Genomic DNA, 10,685 nt, shown 5'->3' with positions numbered 1-10,685 from the left:
CTTTCTATTTACTTTCTATTGGCTACATTTCATCCAATTTCACTTCAATGTTAGCTTGACTAAACTAATCACCCACTAAAGTTGCTTGATCCATCAATCCCTGTGGGATCGACCTCACTCTAAGTGAGTTTTACTACTTGATGTGACCCGGTACACTTGCCAGTGAGTTTTAGGTGTTGGAATTCGTTTCCAACCCATCAAGCTCCTAGTATTACTATTTCCTTCTATATTTATAAATGTGTGAGCTTTAGAACTGTCGTGATGCCTTATTATCCTTTGCTTTACGGCTAGAGGTAGAGCTTAGGGTAACAGGGTGTTATATTTATGGTATCAGAGCGGTTCATCCTCGTGAGCCTGAGGGATAGACCGATTGTGCTTCATTGCATACTCTGGGTCAATTTTCTATCATGCTATTTAGGTTATTTGCTTGATATGCATAGCATGCTTGTTTGTGTGTGCCTTTTTGGGATAATTGAAACACTAGAGATATTGAGACTGATTGCCTTAATATCAATTTTTTGGTGTGGACAGGAACCTGAATGGCTACTCGTGGACGAGGTCATTCCCGTACACGGAGAGACAGTGAGAATTGTAAAACCCGAGAAATTAGTAAATAATTAGTAAATAAATTTATTATTATTTTAACAAATTAGAAAATAAAATTTTATAGTTTAATGACATAGAGCTAATTAAAATAAGAATTTTGACACTAATTTTTAAGAATTTGGCCAAGATTGGGCCGAACCGGGCAAATCGGCCTCGTATTGGGCCCAAGGCCCAACTCAAAGAACTAATACTCATGAGCTTCAGCTCATTTCTCTTTGGCCACACATTGAAACACGCTGAAGCAGCCTTAGGAAGGAAAGAACATAGAGCACGAACACCAAACCCTTGGTTTGATTTCAATTCAACATAATTTTTCACTTCTAGCTCCAATCGCCGCACTGTTTGTGGCCACGCGTCCACAGTGATGAGCTCTACAAAGCTCAATACTCCATTAGGTAAGGAAACCAAGTCTACATTTCCAATTTCTCCTCCCTTAATTTTGAAAATTAATGAGTGCATGTGTTGAGATTTGGTTAAATCTTGATGTTTAGGATCATATTTGCCTTGAGAATATGTTGGGTCTTGCTTTGATCTTCTGTAGGTAAGGTGAAGAACGTTTAATCCTTTTCAAATTATCTAATTAGTGAACTTTATGGTAATTTTAGTGTTATTTTGTGAAATTAGTTTAGATTTTGCATTTTAGAGACAAATTAATGAAGTTGGAGACTTGATATTGGATTTTGGGAAACCGGAGACCCGTTCGGTGTGACCTTGGAAGATTGGGTTTTGTGAAACAGTGAAAAATGGTGACGTTCTGAATTTTATGAGGAATCAGCCAAAGTATGATTTTGGTCTCTCGTATATAATATGTAATGTGTCCTGAAAACTTAGGTTAGATGACCATAGGATAAATTGTATGATATGGAAAATTGAGGATTAGTGAATTGTTGTTAGTATTGTTGAGTTGAGTGGTTGGATTGTATGTTGAATGTATATGTATGTGTGTTGTATGATTGGGTATGATGATGAATGTTGATGGTATGAAATATGATGTATGACGATTGTGATGATGAATATTGGTGAGATTTGGGCCCAAGGCCATGACCGGTAAGTCCAGGTAAGTATAATGAATTAAGATTGGCATGGTTTGTATGTGTATATTGAGGCATGGATATGATGTATGTAAATGTGAGTGATGTTTTTTTGGTTGAGGTATTATAGAAAATATATATGAAAATTTTGGTATATAGTGCGGGGTTTTGGTAAGTTACTTAATGCATATTTTTCTGCATATTTAACAGCAACTTAGAATAAAGACTGGGAGTAATCTAGATATGATTTTTTATCCAAATTATTTTATATCAAATTTCAAGAAGCCAAAATTTCTCCATAAAAATTTCAGAGAATTTGGCCAAGTGGTTTGGAAGATATGAATTTTTGAAATTTAGTGGTTGCTGCATAATTTCCTGGTTTTCTGGTTCTGCCGTATCAATTTTCAGCCACTAGAACTTTTGACTTATTTAAAATTTTGAGTTGCTTCCAAGGGATTTTGAAAATATGTGGGTCTACTTTAATTGAGTACAAATTTCATGTCCATAGCTATTTTGTAGAGTTAGTTATGTCTCTTGGAAGCTGGGCTGTTTGCAAAAAATTCAGAACTAATTACTAGAAATAGGGCAGCACTTCCAATTGACATTTAATTAACCAAACAAACTGATATGAACCTGAAACTTATTTTTCCTAAAACTTAACGGTGTAGAATATATCCTCACCAAAATCTAGAAGTAACGGATTAGAATTAAATTTATTATAGAATTTTCAAATACAGAGCTGCCTGTTGTGTTTTTCTGAATCTTCTTAAGTGCAGCAGCAGATTTTTATTGAATTTGTTATCAAATTCAATTCTAATCCAAATGCGATAAAACTTTGATTTAGATTCAAAGGATATGTCTAAATTTGGCATTATGTATGAACGTAGCTAAGCAAAAGTTATCCCTAGGACACATTTAAAGTTAAACAATGATAATTGGCAATGAAGTGGCAAGTACGAGCTTGAGAAGTGACTGATTGATTTGATGAGATGTTAAAAATAATGAATAAGACATGATTGAGAATGATGCGATGTTGATGGATTGTGATATCATGAGATGATCATGAATGAGTTTGATGAGAAATTATGTATGAATATATTTTTAAATGTTGAGATAATGGATAGTGGTTTGGAGGATAGACGAGTAATCCCTATCTGAGTTATGCTTTTCTGAATAGATGAGTAATTCCTTTCCGAGATGAGATTTTGAGGATAGACAAGTAATTCCTATCCGAGATGCGATTTTATGGGTAGACGAGTAATTCCTATCCGAGTCATGGCCTGTGGATAGACGAGTAATTCCTACCCGAGTTATGGTTTGAGCCATCTACCTGAGTAGATGAGTAATACCTATTATGGGTTGGGTGAAACACCGGGATGGGGAGACGAGTAATACTTGTTCCATGTTGTGGTGTTTTGTCCATGGTTAGCTACTAGGACATGTCGGGTTCGACTATATAACCAACAGATGAGACTCATCAGCCATAGGACAGACATGCATCATAGGCATATGTTTGATTTGCTTGTTTGTGCATTTATTGGGTGTACCTATGTGAATTAGTATGCCTAATTGTTATACTTACTACTTGCATTAATTGTACTCTAATTATGTTTGCCTTTGTTTGTTTGTTTGTCTGTGTCGTTCCGCTGGAGTTTGGAGGATTGGAGGAAAGGCGGAGGATTGAGGGTTTTGATTAGGAATTTGACCACATTTAGAACCTTAGAAAACTACTCCTTTTATGGTTTCCGTCTTAAATATTTAAGTTTTATAATCTAAGTGTCGGCGTTCAAGGATTGCCTTTGGCTTTTCCGGGACCTTATTTATTATATATGTGGGAACCTTAACCATACTGAGAACCTCTGGTTCTTATCCCATACGATATTGTTATTTTTCAGATGCAGGTTGAGAGGCATCTCGATAAGCGTCTGGAAGTCATTCTGTAAGCGAAGTGTTATATCATGGAACTCCATATTTTGGTCTTATAAGTTTATTATTCTGTATTTAGATTCTCCTCTATATATTTAACTTTATTTTGTCCTTTTTTGGAGGTCGACGTGGAGAAACATGTTGTTTTATCTGTTTTGGGATATTTTGGGTTATTTATACTTATGTAAATATTCTCTGGCTAACCTTGGCTTCGCAGGTTAAGCCCGGAGCTTGAATATTTTGTAACTTTTGACACTCCCTTTTCATTATTCTTATATGGTGAATTCTATCATGTAGAAGAGAGATTCCTTCTACATGTGTAGAAATTTGTTGCCATTCTCTTTGTAGAACAAGTTTTTAGAGATAGTGCAATTAAATCTATAGTGGAAGACAGAAGCTGATCTTGTTGCAGGGTGTGGATCCCACTGCAGTGGGTGAATTAAAGTATTTAATGATGTAAAGTTGTTAAACGTGTGATTAGTTATTAATTATGAATGATAATGATGAGCTGTTTTTTGTTTTGTTTTTCTTTAATGGAGATAAGTTTCTGGGCCAGTCCAAGTTTTTTTTTCCTGGATTTGAAAAACGAAAATAATAAATTTAGTATTTTGTGGGTTTGGGATTATTTGAATATGTTTTGTTTAAAATCATTAGGGTCCGATAGAAAAAGTGGACTTATTCCTCCTCACCATTTGGACCCTCGTCTCCAGTTTTTAAGTTCTTCTTAGACCGTCAGAAACCTAGCCATTAGCCCCTCCACACTTTTATTATTATTATTATTATTATTATTATTATTATTATTATTATTATTATTATTATTATTATTATTATTATTATTATTAGATATTAAAATATTATTAACATTTTTTTAAAACAAAAATATCTACCAAAGCCATCTAATTTAATCTATATTACCTTTTACATATGTATAAATATTTTATATTTTTAATTATTAGTATAAACATGTCTATCTACATATTATTAAGTAATCACCTACATGTTAATATATACATAGTTTAGCCACCTATACGATACTTTTTTTTTAATTGATGCCTAATTTCGTTTGATTTATTTTTGCTAAAAAAATTTAAATTATTATAATTATTTTACTTTTATCTTTTTAAATATAAAATAAACCATTTAATTTTTTTGATAATTTGACCAAAAATTTTAGACACCACAACAAATACCTACATAATTATATATAGTAAAATACTAAAATATTTATACATTACTAAATTAAGGGTTAAGTACTAATTTCGTCCTTAAGGTCTGGGGCAAAAATCAAATTCGTCCCTGACTTTTTTTTTGTTATTAAAATCATCCCGAACTCTCCAAAACACTTTAAAATCATCCTCCCCTATATTAAACAAAATTTAATGACAATTTTTCCCCTGAACCCTTTGATGCTTCGTTTTTATTCCCACGAAAGGGCTTCAGTGTCTGAATAACGTTACACACTTGGAAACTGATCTTTCACTTTCAATGACAGAGGTTCGTGGTTGCCTGAGGAGTAGCATCACTCCATTTGGATTGCGTGGGCAAGAGTGTGAGAGGAGCTCATTCTCGTGGTAGTCATCTCGAAGCAGGTATGTATGCAGCATTTGTTTCGGTGTTTTGAAGCATGAACTTAATAATGTGTGATGGATTTTGGTGGTTTAAAAAAACTGGTAGGGCGTGATTTATAGTTTTTTGTTTTTTCATTTTAGGGAATGGGAATCTTTAACCTGACTGTCTACCATGGTGGTCAATTTGGATATGACAATGGGACATTGGAGTATATAGGGGGACAAAGGACATTGATCGAGACCCAAGTCAACCCATTCCACGTCCAAGCCCAAACCACCATCACCTAGGCCCAACACACCACCAGCAGGTACTGTCCACCGAAGGCCCAAGATAAATCCCATCAGAAACTCTACACAGCAACCACCAGTACCAAAGGAGAAGGATGCATCCAGCTCGAGCCAACCAGCTAGGACTGTCTCCTTCAGTCATAGAATTCCACTTCATGTATCTCCAAGAAAGCTGAGGCTCATGGCAAAACTTCCACCAAGACTTTGGGGAAAACTTTAGACGTTCGTGAAAATTTTAGTTGTGTGATGTTATTAATGTATTGCTGACTTGAGTAGATCCAATGTTTGTGACACTTTTTTTGGTCTGAAACTTACCTAATAGATTTTATGCTTCATGTTTCTTAGATTGCAACAGAGTTGCTCTAGGTCTCTGGATGTCATAGGTATCCATCTTTTGTTGTTGTTTCCCTTTAACTAGACAATATTTTGATCAGGGTCCATGTAATAGAATTGATGGTGACTTAGGTTTCCACCATTTGGTGTTATTTTTCTATGCTTATTAATGAATTTCACATAGTTGTGTTCTGCCTAATAAGCTTATGGTTCTGTTTAATGTCAGTTCATGTGCTTTAAAGTTGATTAACACAGCTCTTCATTATGAATTCCAAGCAAACAGATAAATTTTCATTTCCAATTAATTATCAAATTACAAGGATAGCAGTTCACTCACATAATTAATCACTAACACCCTAAACCAATCTCATTAACACACACTCTGTCAATGCACATATTCATTCAAACACATCACAATACAACTTGATGAGTGGATAATTTATACGCTTTTTGACATTGTTTTTAGTATGTTTTTAGTAGGATCTAGTTACTTTTAGGGATATTTTTAATAGATTTTGTGTTAAATTCACATTTCTGGACTTTACTATGAGTTTGTGTGTTTTTCTATGATTTAAGGTATTTTCTGGCTGAAATTGAGGGACTTGAGCAAAAATCAGATTCAGAGGTTGAAGAAGGACTGCTGATGCTGTTGGATTCTGAACTACCTGCACTCAAAGTGGATTTTCTGGAGCTAAAAAACTTGAAATGGTGCGCTTCCAATTGCGTTAGAAAGTAGACATCCAGGGCTTTCCAGCAATATATAATAGTCCATACTTTGGCCAAGAATTGATGACGTAAACTGGCGTTCAACGCCAGCCTTCTGCCCAAATCTGGCGTCCAGCGCCAGAAAAGGATCCAAAACCAGAGTTGAACGCCCAAACTGGCACAGAAACTGGCGTTCAACTCCACAAATGGCCTCTGCACGTGGAACACTTAAGCTCAGCCCAAACACACACCAAGTGGGCCCCGGAAGTGGATTTATGCATCAATTACTTACTCATGTAAACCCTAGTGACTAGTTTATTATAAATAGGACCTTTTACTAGTCTTTTAGACCATCTTTGGATCTTTGGATTACCTTATGATCCTTTGATCACGTTTTAGGGGGCTGGCCATCTCGGCCATGCCTGGACCTTCACTTATGTATTTTCATACGGTAGAGTTTCTACACTCCATAGATTAAGGTGTGGAGCTCTGCTGTTCCTCAAAGATTAATGCAAAGTACTACTGTTTTCTATTCAATTCTTCTTATTTCTCTTCTAAGATATCCATTCGCACCCAAGAACGTGATGAAGGTGATGATTATGTGTGAAGCTCATCATCCTTCCCCCTTATGAACGCGTGCCTGACAAACACTTCTGTTCTACATGAATTAAGCTAGAATGAGTATCTCTTAGATCTCCTAACCAGAATCTTCGTGGCGTAAGCTAGAATGATGGCGGCATTCAAGAGAATCCGGAAGGTCTAAACCTTGTCTGTGGTATTCTGAGTAGGATTCAATGATTGAATGACTGTGACGAGCTTCAAACTCGCGATTGTTGGGCGTTAGTGACAGACGCAAAAGGAGGGTGAATCCTATTCCAGCATGATCGGGAACCGACAGATGAATAGCCGTGCCGTGACAGGGTGCGTGAGCATATTATTCACTGAGAGGAGGGGATGTAGCCACTGACAACGGTGATGCCCTTGCATAAAGCCAGCCATGGAAAGGAGTAAGACTGATTGGATGAAGATAGCAGGAAAGCAGAGGTTCAGAGGAACGAAAGCATCTCCATTCGCTTATCTTAAATTCCTACCAATGAATTACATAAGTATCTCTATCCCTATTTTATTAATTAATATTCGAAAACTCCATGATTATTTTATATCCGCCTGACTGAGATTTGCAAGGTGACCATAGCTTGCTTCATACCAACAATCTCCGTGGGATTCGACCCTTACTCACGTAAGGTATTACTTGGACGACCCAGTGCACTTGCTGGTTAGTTGTATCGAAGTTGTGACAATTATGAATTAAGATCAGAGCACCAAGCTCTAGAGCCATTACCAGGATTTGTTCGAGCCTGGAGATCACAATTTCGTGCACCAAGTTTTTGGCGCCGTTGCCGGGGATTGTTCGAGTTTGGACAACTGACGGTTCATCTTGTTGCTCAGATTAGGTAATTTTCTTTTTGTTTTGTTTTCAAAAATTTTTCAAAAATCTTTCAAAAATTCCTCACTTGTTTTCGAAAAAAAAAAAATTTACAAAAAAAAATGTTTTCAAAAATATATTTTCCTTTCAGAATTTTTAAGAATGAATTCTAGTGTTTCATGGAGCATGTTGAAGCCTGGCTGGCTGTAAAGCCATGTCTCAATTCTTATACTCAAGAGAAGAGCTTCTTTATCTTTCTTAGCCAATTGGCTATTGAATGTAAGGAATGTCAGGCGTGTCATGTCTGAGTTACATACTAAAGCTTGGCTGGCTATTAAGCCATGCCTGACCCTTTGATTGGAGCTTTAGAGCATAAGATTCCTGGAATTCATATTAAAAATTTTGGAATCTTTATTTTCTTTTCCAAAATATTTTTTCGAAAAATATAAAATAAAAATCCAAAAAAAATTAGAAAATCATAAAAATCAAAAATATTTTTGTGTTTCTTGTTTGAGTCTTGAGTCATATCATAAGTTTGGTGTCAATTGCATGTGCATCTTGCATTTTTTTCGAAAATTCATGCATTCATAGTGTTCTTCATGATCTTCAAGTTGTTCTTGGTAAGTCTTCTTGTTTGATCTTGATGAGTTTTTGTTTTGTGTTGTTTAGTGTTTCATATGCATTCTTGAATTCTTAGTGTCTAAGCATTAAAGAATTCTAAGTTTGGTGTCTTGCATGTTTTCTTTGCATTAAAAATTTTTTCAAAAATATGTTCTTGGTGTTCATCTTGACATTCATAGTGTTCTTGGTGTTCATCTTGACATTCATAGCATTCTTGCATGCATTCATTGTTTTGATCTAAAAATTTCATGCATTGCATAATTTTCATGTTTTCATAAAAATTCAAAAAAATAAAAAAAAAATATCTTTCCCTTTTTCTCTCATCAAATTCGAAAATTTGAGTTGACTTTTTCAAATATTTTTAAAATCAAGTTGTTTCTCATGAGTCAAATCAAATTTTCAATTTGAAAATCTTATCTTTTTCAAAATCTTTTTCAAAAATCAAATCTTTTTCAAAATTCTTAGTTATTTTCGAAAATTTCAAAAATATTTTTCAAAAATCTTTTTCTTATTTTTATACCAAATTTTCGAAAATATCAATAACAATTAATGTCTTGATTCAAAAATTTGAAGTTTGTTACTTGCTTGTTAAGAAAGATTCAAACTTTAAGTTCTAGAATCATATCTTGTGATTTCTTGTGAATCAAGTCATTAATTGTGATTTTAAAAATCAAATCTTTTTCAAAACTAATTTCTATCATATCTTTTCAAAAATATCTTCTTATCTTTTTCAAAAATTTGATTTCAAAATATCTTCTCTAACTTCCTAACTTCCTATCTTTTCAAAAAGTTGTTTCAACTAACTAACTAACTTTTTGTTTGTTTCTTAACTTTTTCAAAACTACCTAACTAACTTTCTCTCTCTTTAATTTTCGAAAATATCTTCCCTCTTTTTCAAAATTTCTTTTTTATTAACTAATTATTTTTATTTTTTATATAAAAAAAATTTCGAAAAAAATACTAACCTTTTTCAAAAACTATTTTCAAAAATCACTAACTCTTTTTCAAAAATTGTTTTCGAAAATTCACTTCCCCCTCTCATCTTCTTCGATTTGTTTATTGATATACTAACATCTTTCCTTCAACTCTCCAAAAATCTGAACCCCCTCTCTCTCTGAGTTCAGATTTTCTTCCCTTCTTTTCTTCTACTAACACAAGGATCCCTATACTGTGGTATAAAGGATCCATATTATTATTACTATTTTTTCTGTGCCATCTTCTTTGTCATATGAGCAGGAGCAAGGACAAGAACATTCTTGTTAAAGCAGATCCAGAACCTGAAAGGACTCTGAAGAAAAAATTAAGAGAAGCTAAAATACAACAATCCAGAGATAACCTTTCAGAAATTTTCGAACAGGAAAAAGAGATGGCAGCCGAAAATAATAATAATGTAAGGAAGATGCTTGGTGACTTTACTACACCTAATTCCAGTTTACATGGAAGAAGCATCTCCATTCCTGCCATTGGAGCAAACAACTTTGAGCTGAAACCTCAATTAGTTTCTCTGATGCAGCAGAACTGCAAGTTTCATGGACTTCCATCTGAAGATCCCTTTCAGTTCTTAACTGAATTCTTGCAGATATGTGATACTGTTAAGACTAATGGAGTAGATCCTGAAGTCTACAGGCTCATGCTTTTCCCTTTTGCTGTAAGAGACAGAGCTAGATTATGGTTGGATTATCAACCTAAAGACAGCCTGAACTCTTGGGATAAGCTGGTCACGGCTTTCTTAGCCAAGTACTTTCCTCCTCAAAAGCTGAGCAAGCTTAGAGCTGATGTTCAAACCTTCAGACAGAAAGAAGGTGAATCCCTCTATGAAGCTTGGGAAAGATACAAACAGTTGACCAAAAAGTGTCCTTCTGACATGCTCTCAGAATGGACCATCCTGGATATATTCTATGATGGTTTATCTGAGCTATCAAAGATGTCACTGGACACTTCTGCAGGTGGATCCATTCACCTAAAGAAAACGCCTGCAGAAGCTCAAGAACTCATTGACATAGTTGCTAATAACCAGTTCATGTACACTTCTGAAAGGAATCCTGTGAGTAATGGGACGCCTATGAAGAAGGGAGTTCTTGAGGTTGATACTCTGAATGCCATATTGGCTCAGAATAAAATATTGACTCAGCAAGTCAATATGATTTCTCAGAGTCTGCATGGAATGCAAGCTGCATCCAA

General features: G+C 34.8%; 1 non-coding gene across 1 annotated transcript; it reads right to left on the bottom strand.

Annotated features, from left to right (window-relative positions):
- Positions 1-10,266: 10,266 nt before the first annotated feature.
- LOC148567131 (small nucleolar RNA R71) lies at positions 10,267-10,370 on the bottom strand. The gene has a single exon (XR_015882136.1). It is a non-coding gene; the product is annotated as a small nucleolar RNA R71 (small nucleolar RNA).
- Positions 10,371-10,685: the final 315 nt, after the last annotated feature.

This window comes from Arachis ipaensis, chromosome B4, assembly GCF_059453495.1.
Source record: "Arachis ipaensis isolate K30076 ecotype BB chromosome B4, ASM5945349v1, whole genome shotgun sequence".
Lineage (NCBI taxonomy): Eukaryota > Viridiplantae > Streptophyta > Magnoliopsida > Fabales > Fabaceae > Arachis > Arachis ipaensis.
This window is presented reverse-complemented; position numbering and strand designations above follow the sequence as displayed.